We start from the raw sequence: 13,929 nt of genomic DNA on the forward strand, positions 1-13,929 counted from the left end.
TCTAATCCTCTCCACAAACATACCAGGAAAACCCATTCTCACCAACACATTAAACATAAATTCATGCGACACCCTATCATACGCTTTTTCAAAATCTAATGCTAACACCATACATCTCTTCTTTCTCCTCATACAATCCTCAATCACATCCCTTAATAACACCAAATTATCTCTTATTCTCCTCCCAGGCACAGCACACACTTGTTCCTCACCCACCACCTGATCCACAACATTCCTCATTCTATCCGCAATCACCTTCGCATACAACTTATAGTCCACATTCAACAACGTTATTGGCCTCCAATTGCCCAGTCTCTTCCTATCACCCTTTTTATGAATTAACACAACCACTCCTTCACGCATAGACCCACTCACACAACCATTCTCCCACATATACCTAAAAACCTGCATAAGATCCTCCTGAACTACATCCCAAAAAGCAACATAGAATTCCACAGACAAACCATCCATCCCTGGAGTTTTATTCCTCCCAGCAGACATCAGAACCTTTCTCACCTCTTCCATACTAACATCACACATCAAACATTCCTTCTCATCCTCTCTAACCTTATCACTCAGAACACTTAACACTTCACTCACCATACTATTATCACATTCTCTCCTCTTATACAATTCTCTGTAAAAATCCTCAACTACACCCATCATATCATTACCACTCACCTCTCTCTCATCTTTCCCAATCACACTATTCATATCTTTCCCACCCTGACACACTTTCTTAAAGAAAAACCTCGAACACGTCTCATCCTTCTCCATCTTTTCAACTTTTGCTCTAAACACTAATTCTCTCCCTCTCGCATACATATGTTTCTTCCTAACTTCCCTTTCATGCCTAATTTCATCACACACATCCACACCCAAATCCCTCAAACTATACAAATACTGCAACCTCTTGTTAGCATCCTCATACTCTCTCCTTTTCTTCTGAGCCAATCTACATCCCCATTTCTTGAAAAAAACTTTCACTCTTTCTTTCACCCAGTCCCACCAACACAAAATATTCTCAAACTCACTCTTCCTACACACACACCTCTCATACATACTCTTAAAACTCTTTCTCACATCCTCATCTTCCAACAATTTACTATTCAACTTCCATACCCCACGCCCATACCTCACATCCGACTTCCCTTCCACAACGAATTGAACATATTCATGGTCTGAGAACCCAACTTTCCTTTGTTTATACCCACTCCCTCCCAAACCCTTTGAAATAAAAAAATAATCTAACCTAGAGGCAGACCTCCCACTATCCGCCCAGTACGTTACTGGCGGCGGTCTTATCTTACATAAATCAACGACATCCGTCAACACAAAATCATCAATCATCTGCTTTAACATATTCCCCGTAACGTCAGTTTGAGTCACCCCAACCCCAAAACCTATACCCTCATTAATAACACAATTAAAGTCCCCAACTAAGATAATAGGAATCCTTCCTGGAATAAAAAACTTAATCTTCTCAAAAAAGACCTTTCGATCTTTTTTAACAGCTGGAGCATATATGTTCATTAATCTGAACCTCCATCCCCTATAAACCAAAATTAACAAAATGCAGCGCCCCGCTTCTATTTCAACAACTTTCTCTACCACCACCTCCCTATTCCTAATCAAAACACCCACCCCATCACTTTTATTACACCTAGACCCAGACCAAACACAATTTTCAAAATGACCCTCCTTTTTCCTTAAAGACCCCTCAAAACCACCCTCCTGCAAACAAATAATATCATTCCCATAGGACCATAACTCATCCAGCACAGCAGATCTTCTAGCCGCACTTTTAATAGGTCTGGAATTTGTAGACCCTATAGCCAATGTGTGGTTGGCTGAAGGAAAAAAACCAGGAGGCATACTTAATCCTGAATCTTAGAGTTCCCTTCATCCAGGACCACCGGATTGGGATACCTCCATCACATCTTAGCCTCCTCCACCTCCTCTTCCTACCCCTAAAAAAGACCCCTCCGGCTGTATTCCAGAATTGGAACTGGTACTCAGGTCCATAGCAAAATCCTCCTTTGCGTAATTAGGCTCAGAAACAGCCATATATATGTCTGTCTGTCTATCTATCTATCTATCTATCTATCTATCTATCTAACTCAGAGTGGGAGATAGAGAGAGGCATGAGGGAGAGAGAGTATGGGTGAAGAGAGAGTATGGGTGCACTGTGGAGAGACAGAGAGTGGCATAGGGGAGAGAGACAAGGGAAGGAGGGCGTGATGAAAGTCGTCAGAGACTACTACAGCGACCTCTACTCCCCTAAGACAACAGACAGCGAGGAGGCTGATAAGTTCCTGTCAGGTATCACTAACACCATTGATCCTGCAGGCAAAGCCACCCTGGATGCTCCCTTGGCGTTGGAGGAGTTGCACTCTGCCGCCAGATCCTTTAGGCAGGGCAGGACCCCGGGCAGTGATGGTCTCCCAGCAGAGCTCTATGTAGCGCTGTGGGACCTCATTGGACCGGACCTGCTCGAGCTGTATGGGGAGATGGTGGTGGAGGGCAAAATGCCCCCATCGCTGAGGGAGGGAATGATCACGATCTTGTATAAGCGTAAGGGGGAGAGATGTGAGCTGAAAAATTGGAGGCCCATCTCTCTCTTAAACGTGGACTACAAGACCCTCGCCAAGGTGCTCGCCAACAGGCTGAAGGATGTCATCGGACAGATCATTCACCCGGACCAGACCTGCGCCATTCCTGGTCGCAGGATTGCAGACAGCCTTGCCCTCCTCAGAGACACGGTCCATTACATCAAGGATCGGAACGTTCACGCGGCCCTGGTCAGCCTTGACCAGGAGAAGGCCTTTGATCGTGTCTCACATGAGCTGATGGGCAGGGTTCTGCATAAATTTGGCCTCGATAAAATGTTTTGTACGTATGTTAACCTGATGTACCTTGATATCCATAGCTCGGTGCTGGTGAACGGCTGGAAGACTGACCCCCGATTGCCAAGCATTACCCAGAATTCATAAAGGGGCACTAATCTGCATAAACCACCCGAGAGCACTTAATATTCATAGAAATTTGCATAAAGTTGATTGCTATAATAATAAAGCTCTCCATAATATAGATAGACAGTGCTCAAGACTAGGATCCTATAAAACGTAAGGCAAGCTAGAGGTTTGTGTGTTAACCTTTGTTGGTTAACTTTGCTGGTTTAAGACTGTTTACAGGGCTAGTGCACCTCTCCTGCACTCCCCATGAGGTAAGCTAGTCTCAGATGGAAACCAACCGCCATCCCAGCTTCACCCCTTCACTTGCGTACACGGGGGGAGGGGGGGTGCAAGCTCTCCTGCCTAATCTCATTCTGTTGCTCTATCTCTCAAGTCTCTCCCTATGAATGTCTCTATCCCCATGCCTGTCTCTCCCTCTCCTTATGCCCCCATCTCTGTCCATGCCATCTCCCTCCGCCATACCTCTCTCTCTGTCTCTCCCCATGCCCCCCTCTCTCTCTCCCCCGTGCCCATCTCTCTCTCTCTCTCTCTTTCCCCCATGCTTCTTTCCCTCATGCCCTCTCTCTCCCCTATGCCACTCTCTGTCTCTCCACAGTGCACCCATACTCTCTCTTCACCCATACTCTCTCTCCCTCATGCCTCTCTCTATCTCCCACTCTGAGATAGATAGATAGATAGATAGATAGATAGATAGATAGATAGATAGATAGATAGATAGATAGATAGACAGACATATATAAATAATCTGGAAACTCAAAGGAGTGGAACAATAGTGCAATATTGTCTCATAAGATAAAATCTATTTTTTAAACAATTACATTCACATTCAAGTAGAATAAAAATGCATATATCGCCAAAGGGAACAAATCCCTCACAGAATCATCAGCATCCCCAGTATTACAGCAGCCTGCCGCTTACACATGGTCACAAAGTAATTAAGATACCATCAATGCAGCTAGTAATTCAAATTCCCCGCTGTCCCAGATGTGATGTCCGGTGAGTTGGTGTCCTGTGCTAGAATGCTTTTTTCTGACAAATTGTCCTGCATTAGAAGGCACCTTGCTAGAACAGAAGCATAGGATACAAATATATTATAATTCAGCATGCAGCTAAGAGGTTGCGATTGCCCTAACACAGTGGTTCCCAAATTTTTTTGAATCACTGCGCCCTAGAGTATCAGAATTGTTTTCATGGCACCCAGGTTAACAGTATGTTATTGAGAAATGTATTTAAAAAAGTATTATCTTAAGTAAATTGTGTCATCCTTGGGTTTAATTATGTCTGTTTGTACACATACCACCATTTCTAGTTTTGCCTACTATATTAACTATAAATAATTTGAATTGGTCCTGGTACCACCAACCTGAGGCACCTCTGCATGTGCCCCAAAGCACCCCAGGGTGCCACAGCACACAGTTTGGTAACTATTGGCCTAACAGATCAAACAGAGAAAGTAGAAGCGGCTGCGACGATACTTAAATATATAAATAAATTAATTTATTATAATTTAATATTTACTGTATATATAAGAAATATGAGATGAAGGGTGTTATTAATAAAGTATTTTATCAAACAAATACTGCAATACAATTAAATATACCTAAAGCTCCATGGAGTAATACGACAAATACTATGATAGGTAGAGGCCAGAGAAGTATATTGTAATCTGTTAAGATTGTTGTAACTGTATTGAATTGTTAATAATACTTTTGGGGATTTATTTACTATTCCATTTTACAGAGTTACAGTATGGGATAAAGATAAGGGTATAGAGCAGGGGCGTACCAAGAGAGGAGGGTGCCCCTGTGCAGGCTCCATCTTGGCCTCCTCCTCTTTAGTCGGCAGCGCTGTCCCAGAGCCTAGAGCGCATGAGCAGATTTCCAAGAAAAGGGCACGGCGGACATCTTCCCAGTGATTTTCCTACTGCGCATGCACAAAACACCGGGAAAATGGCACCATACCATTTTCCCAGTGATTTCTGCAGTGCTGCTGCACCGTGGGACTCCAGAGCGTACGGTAAGTATTAACAATAATGGGTGCAGAATGTAGGGTGCTGGGCCCTCTGGACACCGCACACACTGCACCCATTATAAATATGCCAATGACATAGAGGATTAAGGATAGATTAAACTGTAAGGTGAAATCAGTTTCCCTATTTGATAATTTGTTGTATATGGTATAGTATTTTAAGGTAATCTATTCTACTGTTTTTAGGAACTCGGGGGCAGATGTATTAAGCCTGGAGAAGTGATAAAGCAGTGATAAATGTAAGGTGATAATGCATCAGCCAATCAGCTCTTAACTGTCATTTTTAGAACTTGCAATGATTGGCCGGTGCGTTATCACCTTCAACTTATGACTGCTTTATCACTTCTCCAGGCTTAATACATCTGCCCCTCGATTCTTTAAAGTGTCACAGTGCAATACAATGAAATGAACAGAAGACTCATTCTTTCCTGTTTTTATAATTTTCACATGGCTTTAAGGGATTTCCCAAGCCATCCCTTTGATCAGGGGTTAGACAGTAGGGCTTGAATGGAGGCACCACCATGACAGCAATTAAGTGTGAGTAGATTTAGTAACCAGTACAGGTTAGCGCTGGTTACAATAACCACACTTATCAAATGCACATATTTATCATACAAATGTATGAAAGATACAGTAATATATTATACCTATATCATATGTGAAAAATACATACTGCAGACAAAAAAAAATTATCTTATGATTAGAGTTGTAACTGTAACAAATTTAGATAAACTATTATTAAAAAGTGGAGCTTCACAAAAAATATCCACAAATTGTTTTTTTGTTTTTATTTTGTTATGGTGCCATTGGTATCCCGACTATAGATCTACACTAAAAAGCTCTACAGTCAATAGGTCGACCACTAATGGTAGACTTGGTTTAGGTTGACAGGGTCAAAAGGTCGACATGTGGAGTTCCAGTGGGCAGGCGATCTAGCATGGCTGTATCTTAAGTCAGCTTCAAACAGCTAACTGCTGCCATCCTCATTGCTTTCCTGCCCTAGTGGCTTACTTTGGGATCTCTGCCCTCTGCGGGAAATCGGAAGATACTGATATAGCCAGCGTTATCTTAGCTGGCCGAGGTGCAGGCATGCACTCCTGGAGTGACTATGCGATCCATCCACCTAGTCACACCGGGAGTGCACAGAGCCACTTCCCATTGTAAGAGTCTCTGCCTGGGCATGCGCGCCCACCCAGACGGAGACGCTCTCCATTCAAGTGAATGGGGAGCGTCTCCATCCGGGCGCGCGCGCCGTCCAGACGGAGATGCTCACAGTGACTAGGTGCGCCCAGAAGAAGTTTGAGTAATGGAGGCTCCATCTGTACCTCTATTAAGTACAGGGCTGAAGTTTGCACCAGAGTCTGGCCATCGCTCTTAGGGGTCTATTCACTATGAAAACAAAAACAGAATTGCTACTTATCACTATACATCGCATCGCTTTGATGCAATGTATAGCTGTAATAAGTAGCAATTCATGTATACTCACCCTTCCGACGATGCGCGGTCCCTCCCTGCGATGCGCGGAGTCCAGCGGAGGGTACCTTTGCGCATGTGCAGCTTGTTGACCTCCCGGGAGGCCGCAGTGGCTGCTGTGAGGTCAGGGGGCGGAGCCAGTGCCAGGTGCCGAGCAGAGAGCCGGGAAGCATTAAGCTTCCCTGCCGTCTCTGCACCATAGTTCAGGTTACGCCATCCTGAGATGGTGAACCTGAACCCCATGGAGACCTGTAAAGCAGAGCTTTCTGCATCTTCATGAATCACACTCACCATACAAAGGTATGGTGATGCGATTCAGGCACAGAGCGGGGGTGCCGCTGGAGAAGTCAGAGACTTCTCCACGGTAACCCACTCTGTGAATTGCACTAGTCAGAGAAAAGCCCTGTTTAACGCAAAACAGGGATTTTCACTGCTACATGAATAGACCCCCTAGAACCCTGTATGACCACCTCATGGTGTGGCACGAACTGATGGAGACCCTTTGGCGTTATTAATATGTCCCCTAATTACTGCCTGGATGTCACCCCCTCCGGATTGAAATATCAGACAGGGCTTACCACAGCTGCCGGCTGCTGGTACTAACCATTGATCCCTGTCAGGGAGCTGCCCTGAACTGTGGTGGGGAGTGAGTGGTCTCTCCGCTTGTCCACCCCTTGGGAGGCGATTCCAGTGGATTGGGGATTGCAGGGAGTGGAAGGCTGCTGGCAGAGCGAAGACACCAGCGAGAGAGAGAGAACTGGTGGTTACCAGTAAGGACAGTGTAACTCCGTGCTCATACTCCTGATTAGTGCCTGGATGGGGGTCGCGCTGGATGAGCAGATTTTATTAATGGGCAGAGCGGTGGAAGCATACTTACCCTAAGTTCCCTGCTTACTGGGGGCTTTCGTGACCACTGTCAAGACCAATGTGGGAGCAGACCAGATCGGAAGGTAGACTTTGGAGAGTGCTGACCTGTGCTGGTGCTTCTCTGAGGTCCGCAGTGATTCCCCCGAGGCTGCCTGCTGTCACTTCTCGCTTCTGCACGCAGCAGTGCACTACAATCGACTCCCAGCCTCACATCCAATGTCTGCTGGACGGTGCACTCGGTTCCGACTTTCTTGATGGCTGCTCCCTCCTGTTGACCAGAAACTCCGCAGCATGAGCTAATACTCTGCGGGAAGGCTATTCCATCCCCAGGTACTAACCTTGTTAGTCTACCCATCTCTTTTCTACTAACATTTTCTTCCTGAACAGGAACAGACAGACCACTGGCAACTTGAATCCACCCTCACCCCCTCGAACAACTGATTCCCCAGATAGGATGTCTGACAACGAAGTACCATCGGGTCACTGCTCCCTCTCACAAATGGCTCAAGAACAAGCAATGACGCTTGTAGGGTTTAAGGAAATTGTTAGAAAATGTTGCTTGAAGTGATGTGTGGTACTCTTTTTGTATACTTTTTGTTGTCTGTGTTCCATCTCACTCCCCTCATGCAGGAGCCTTAGTCCATTATTTTTTCAATCTAGCCCCACACTCCTTGCTTTTCTGGGACAATGAGTAGGCTTTTCGATTTCAAAATATCAGCTAGTCCCTTGACTAGGTATTGGCTGATCAGAGTTTAGCTTCTTTACCTGCTCCCTCTACAACTAAGGTGGTCTCCTGGAATGTTGGCGGTTTAAACTCTCCCATAAAGCACAAAAGAGTTGTTACACATTTAAAATGATTCAACCCCCACATTATATTTTTAGGATAAACTCATTAGCTGAAGGGTTCTGGATCAGCTTTGAGGGCACATTGGATAGATAAATGTGTCTCAGCTGATTATCAAAGGAAAGCAAGACGTGTTGCGATACTGTTCCACAAAAACTTGCATTACACCATTCTAAATTCTATCGGTGACCAAAATGGCAGGTATTTAATTTTAGATGTGTAAATATGGGGAGCCAAATATACGTTAGTAAATGTATATGCTCCAAACATAGGGACATCTGAATACTTGCAGGATCTCACCAATATTCTTATGCAGCATGAGAACTTTGCATTAGTGTTGGGTGGGGATTTTAATTCTGTGGATGACCCTAGTATAGATAAATGACCTCCACCGAATAACCCCAACTCACATTTGTGGAAACTGATATAAACAATGAGGTCATCTCTCCAGCACAACTGATATTTGGCGACTGTTGAACTTGAAAAACAGGTCATTTACTTTTTATTCCAGTGTTCATCATGCTCGGTCTCGCATAGATTCCTTCTTAATTGCTGACTCACTAGTCTCGCAAGTAAAGCACACCAATATTCACAGTGTACTGATTTCTGATCATGTTCTTTGATACTAGAATGTGCGATACAATCAGGTGGTACAAGGTTATGGAGATTTCCTAGTTATTTATATCAATCGGATGACTTCCAACTATTTTTGACAAATAACTGGTTAAATTATCCAATAACCTGGAAAATTGGGACAGACCCAGTATTTTTGGGGTGTGGCATAATCGGTCCTAAGGGGTCAGATAATTGAGTATGTTACTAGACAAAAAAAAAGTTGACGGCTACTTATAGCTCTCTGCATGACTCTATGACTACAGCTCTTCAAGAACATCTCACGGTTTCTTTGAGCAAATATACTGAGGCTAAACAGTTACTGATCGATTTTCTACTGTCTCAAACAAAACTAAAGATTTTACATTTTCTCGCTACAAGTATTTCCAGTAGGGAAACAAGACAGGATGTCTTTTGGTGACTATGGTGAGGACAAAGCATTCTAAACGCTTTATAACAGCTTTGAAGCATAGATAGACTGGCCAGGTAATCACAGATGCTCTTGCAATTGTGCATCACTTTGAACCGTATTTCACTGACCTGTACTCTGATTGTTCTATTGATGAGAAAGGCAAACATACCTTCTCTAACTACTACTCTAGCAGAATCCTTAATAGAGCCAATCACTGCACAGGAAGTTGACAATGCAATTTCAAAATTTTATCTACACAAGTCTCCGGGACCTTATAGTCTATCGAATGAAATCTACAAAGCCCTACACCCACATATTACCCCCTACTTTACTTGAATCATTTAACAATATACTGCGACTTCACACTCCTTTTCAACATTTTAATACTGCACACACTATTCTGATCTCTAAACCTAATCAGGACCCTCAGATGGTTGGATTCTATAGACCCATAACTCTATTAAATACTGACATCAAATTATTAGCGAAAATTCTCTCAGAAAGAAATTGGTTCTTCCTTACGCCCTAATTTCCCACCAATTAGGCTTTGTGAAGAACAAACACTCTGTCAAAGGGGTCCGGGCGGCTGTTGCAGTGACTGTGTTTTTGGCTCATTTGCAACACTCACAAAATGTATTATTGAGCTTAGACACCACGAAAGCATTTGACACCATTCTTTGGCCTCATCTATATTCCACCCTACTAATTCAGAACTTTATTCAAGATTTTATGAGGACCATTCAGTATCTGTACACATTGCCGTCTACTACGCTCTTAATTAATGGCTTCTGTAGTGATCCTATTGTCATGCAGAGAGGGACACGTCAAAGATGCCCCTTATCCCCCCTTCTTTTTCAATCTGGCTATAGACCCCCTGATACGTATCTTACAAAATGATACCCAATTCAAAGGGATTATTATTGGACGAAGAGAAATAAAGTTAACGGCATTCGCCAATGATATCTTATTATATATTGCAGACCCAGCTAACTCACTGACCCACATATTTAATCTTTTACAATCATATGGGTATGTTTCTGGTTATTGTATTAATTGGTAAAAATCTGTAGTGCTTCATTAAGGTCTTAGTGCTCTCTCGAGTGTAGGGTTGGGAAATCTACCTTTAACCTGGAAATCTGACTATATGACCTACTTAGGTATACTAATTCCTAGGAATCCAAAGAGTCTGTACAACTTAAATTTTACCTTGGTGACCAATAAAATTGTGGCTGACCTGGAGAGATTGAAATCATTACACTTGTCTTACCTGCGGAGGTTCAACTTAATAAAAATGGTTTAGTTTCCGTGCCTTATGCATATCAATCAAACCCTTCCTAATGTAATTATGTCTAAAGGTACTCAACATCTTAATTTTTTATTTCGTAAATTCATATGACAAGGAAAAAAGCCACGTATAAGCTCAATCAAATTGCAACAAACAACTACCAATGGGGGGCTGAATTTCCCTAATGTTCAATGGGACTCTCAAGTAGCCCAACTGTGGTACCTCCAAGATTGGATTCATAATCAGGAAATCTATACTAATATTGATTTAGAAAGAGAATTCTTGCAGGGTGGTGATTTAGTAAGCTTCTTGCATATGCATGATCAAGAGGTCCCCTCGCATATCAAATAAAATCCACTCTTATGGCATGTTAAAAATTGTGGGTGGGAATGAGACATAAACGCAATGTGAATGCTCATAAATCTATATTTCTTCCCTTTATAAATATCCCTGAGTTTCAAGACGGGCGTGCAAACCCCCATTTAACATGTGGATAGCATGTGGAATTGTTAATATAACGAGCTTACTTGACGGTAGGCATCAATGACTGCTAACATTCTGGGAGGCAGCTGACAAGTTCCACATGGTAGAACCATACCCAATTACTTTTCTATTGGCTCAACACTATATTAGCTCTCTTACCAGGAATTTTTCTCCAGCTGATTGGCAAAATGTGGTAGATGATACGCTGAAGCTGGAACCCTTATACAAAAAAGCCGTATCACTAGGTTATAAACATTTTCAGACAGTCTTAGATTACTTAACTAGATCTGAAGGTATAGTGACCTGGCAAGTACATCTTCCGCACATACAGACTGAGGATTTATTAAAAGCACATTCCCACATGTGTAACGCCCTTTCTTCCTCAAGATACAGGGAAATGTTTTTAAACATACTCCACAAAACATATCTATCTCCACACAAAAGCTTTTTAATTGGTCTTTCATCTTCACAAGTTTGCTGGAAATGTGGAGAATCTCAGGCTGATCTTTTACACTGCCTTTGGCAGTGCCCTCTTATTAGGAGCTTTTGAGTTAAAGTCCATAAACATGTCACTGACCGTCTGGTGAATTACTTATCCTTAACACCAGAATGGGCACTCTTTGGCATTTTTCCTAAAAATTAGAATATGTCAAGAGGTAGCAAAAAGCTGGTCTTGGCAGTGAGTGCTGCTGTTCATAAATCCATATTGCAAGTATGGATTCACCCGACGTTTCCCTGAATCCTTTTATTCAAAGCAAAATTATTCTACTTATTCAGAATGGAATGGGTGGGAGTAATACTAGAAAAAGACAAAAAAGTCGAAAAAAATTTCGAGTCGTGGGAGAGCTATGTAGCTACACTTTCTTCCTCTGTTAGATCGCAAATACATAATTCTCTGACTAATACTTTGTGATATATGACCAGGACACTTGGAGGAGATCCACCAGTTACCTTGTAAAGTTTAATCCAGCTGAGTTTCGGAGGACCAGGAGAATGGGCACAGACAACCCTCTTCTTCTTTTTCTTTACCGTTTTTGGTATTGTATATGTCTTTGTAATTTTGATGTGTTTTTGGATGCAGGCGTTTTTTTTTGTGTGTGTGTCCAGAAATAATATGTTGATTTATTGAAAATGCTTTGCAGTATTCCTATTTACTGTATCGAGAATCATTTGTAATAATGATTGAGGCCTATAGTCTCCATGAAAAACACGGGTACTTGACAACAATAAGTCATGTATGTAAATGTATTGTTTAATGACATTTATGTACACACTTTTCTTTCAATTTTGTACATTATGGTTGCTTCAATAAAAATGTTTTTTTTTAAAGGTCGAATGTAAAAGGTAGACAGTTCAAAAGGTCGACATGTGAAAAGTAGACCGTTCAAAAGGTTGACAGGGTCAAAAGGTTGCCATTGTCAAAAGGTGGACATGATAATGGTCGACACACATAAGTGGTAGACACAATTTTTTTTTCACGTTTTTCATACTTTACTATCTACGTGGACTATGATTGGGAATAGTAACCTGCTCGAAGCATGGTGAGCGAAGTGAGGGGATGTGATGCACTAATGGGGCCTGTTTGTGGCAGAAAAAGTGAAAATACACCCAAAAAACAAAAAGAAAATTGTGTATACCTTTTTTGTGTCGTCCATTTACACGTCGACCTTTTGACCCTGTCGACCTTTCCTACTGTCTACCTATTCTATGTCGACCTTTTGACCATGTAAACCTTTGATCTTGTCGACCTAATGCTTGTCTACCATTAGTGGTAGACCTATTGACTGTAAACCTTTTTAGTGTAGATTTAATAATCCGCACCCGGTGCCGCTTACATTATATAGAAGGAACTAATCAGTCCCAGTAGCAACTGTAGCCAGCAGTAATAAAACTGTTCCTTGACACAATTAGAGTGGATGGATAGTTACTAGAGTCTCCTCCAGGTGAATGACACACTCCTCGGGACATACTGAATGACACACTCCTCACACCCCTCACAATGAATGACACACTCCTCGGGACATAATTATTGGTGGCCATGTGACAGCACTGCTCAGTGGATATAAAAGCCGCTAAGACCACAGCAGGCACATGCAAGGTGCTCCTGCACCAACCACAAGCAAATGGTGTGTGATACTATCATTTACATAGCCAACTTGCTATGTTCAATTCTATGCATTATATACAATACATACTGTAAATATCCATACTAAATCCCTATATTCTAAAGAAAAAAAATGTATTTTTAGTACATTAAGATTTCAATAATGATTCTAATTCAAATGATTTTGCTTTTTTATTTATTCCTTTGGGGTGCTTGCAATGATCCCCGATGGAATGTACTGCTGTGTTTATTTGGACATTTATACTTTTAAGTAACTAATTAGTAGATCACACCTTTATAATATATGCATTTTACCATATTTATTAGAACAGTGTTTACTATAATATGTACAGGGTATAGTAAGATTCCTTGAATCCTATAACGGCTGATTTGAGAATTTGGGATTTTCAAACTCAGGTCTAATCATATTAGCAAATGAAATGAAGAGCAGCATACTGTACATCAGAATTAATTTAGGTCTTATTTCTAAATTGTTTAATTATTTAGTTATTTTTATAATAGCTAAAACATTTGTATTTGTAGATACATTTCATAAATCACCTTTTAGAAATCTGTGTCCCTTCTAGCAAGTGTAGACTATTTAAGTAAACTATGTCTACCAAAGCGATGATTTTATTGTTTACTTCTATCTAATCATCTTTAACTAATTGATTTCTATGTGTACCTTATAATAGTAGAATTTTAGGTTGATGAACTGGCACCATTCCGTGTACCCATGTTTGGCTCATTTAATAATGGTAACTGATGTATAATCATGTATTATTGCAATGGAAACATTCTAAAATTTACAGTATAATAAATGTACTTTTATTTCATTTCATATCT

Source organism: Pseudophryne corroboree, chromosome 1 (genome assembly GCF_028390025.1).
Source record: "Pseudophryne corroboree isolate aPseCor3 chromosome 1, aPseCor3.hap2, whole genome shotgun sequence".
Lineage (NCBI taxonomy): Eukaryota > Metazoa > Chordata > Amphibia > Anura > Myobatrachidae > Pseudophryne > Pseudophryne corroboree.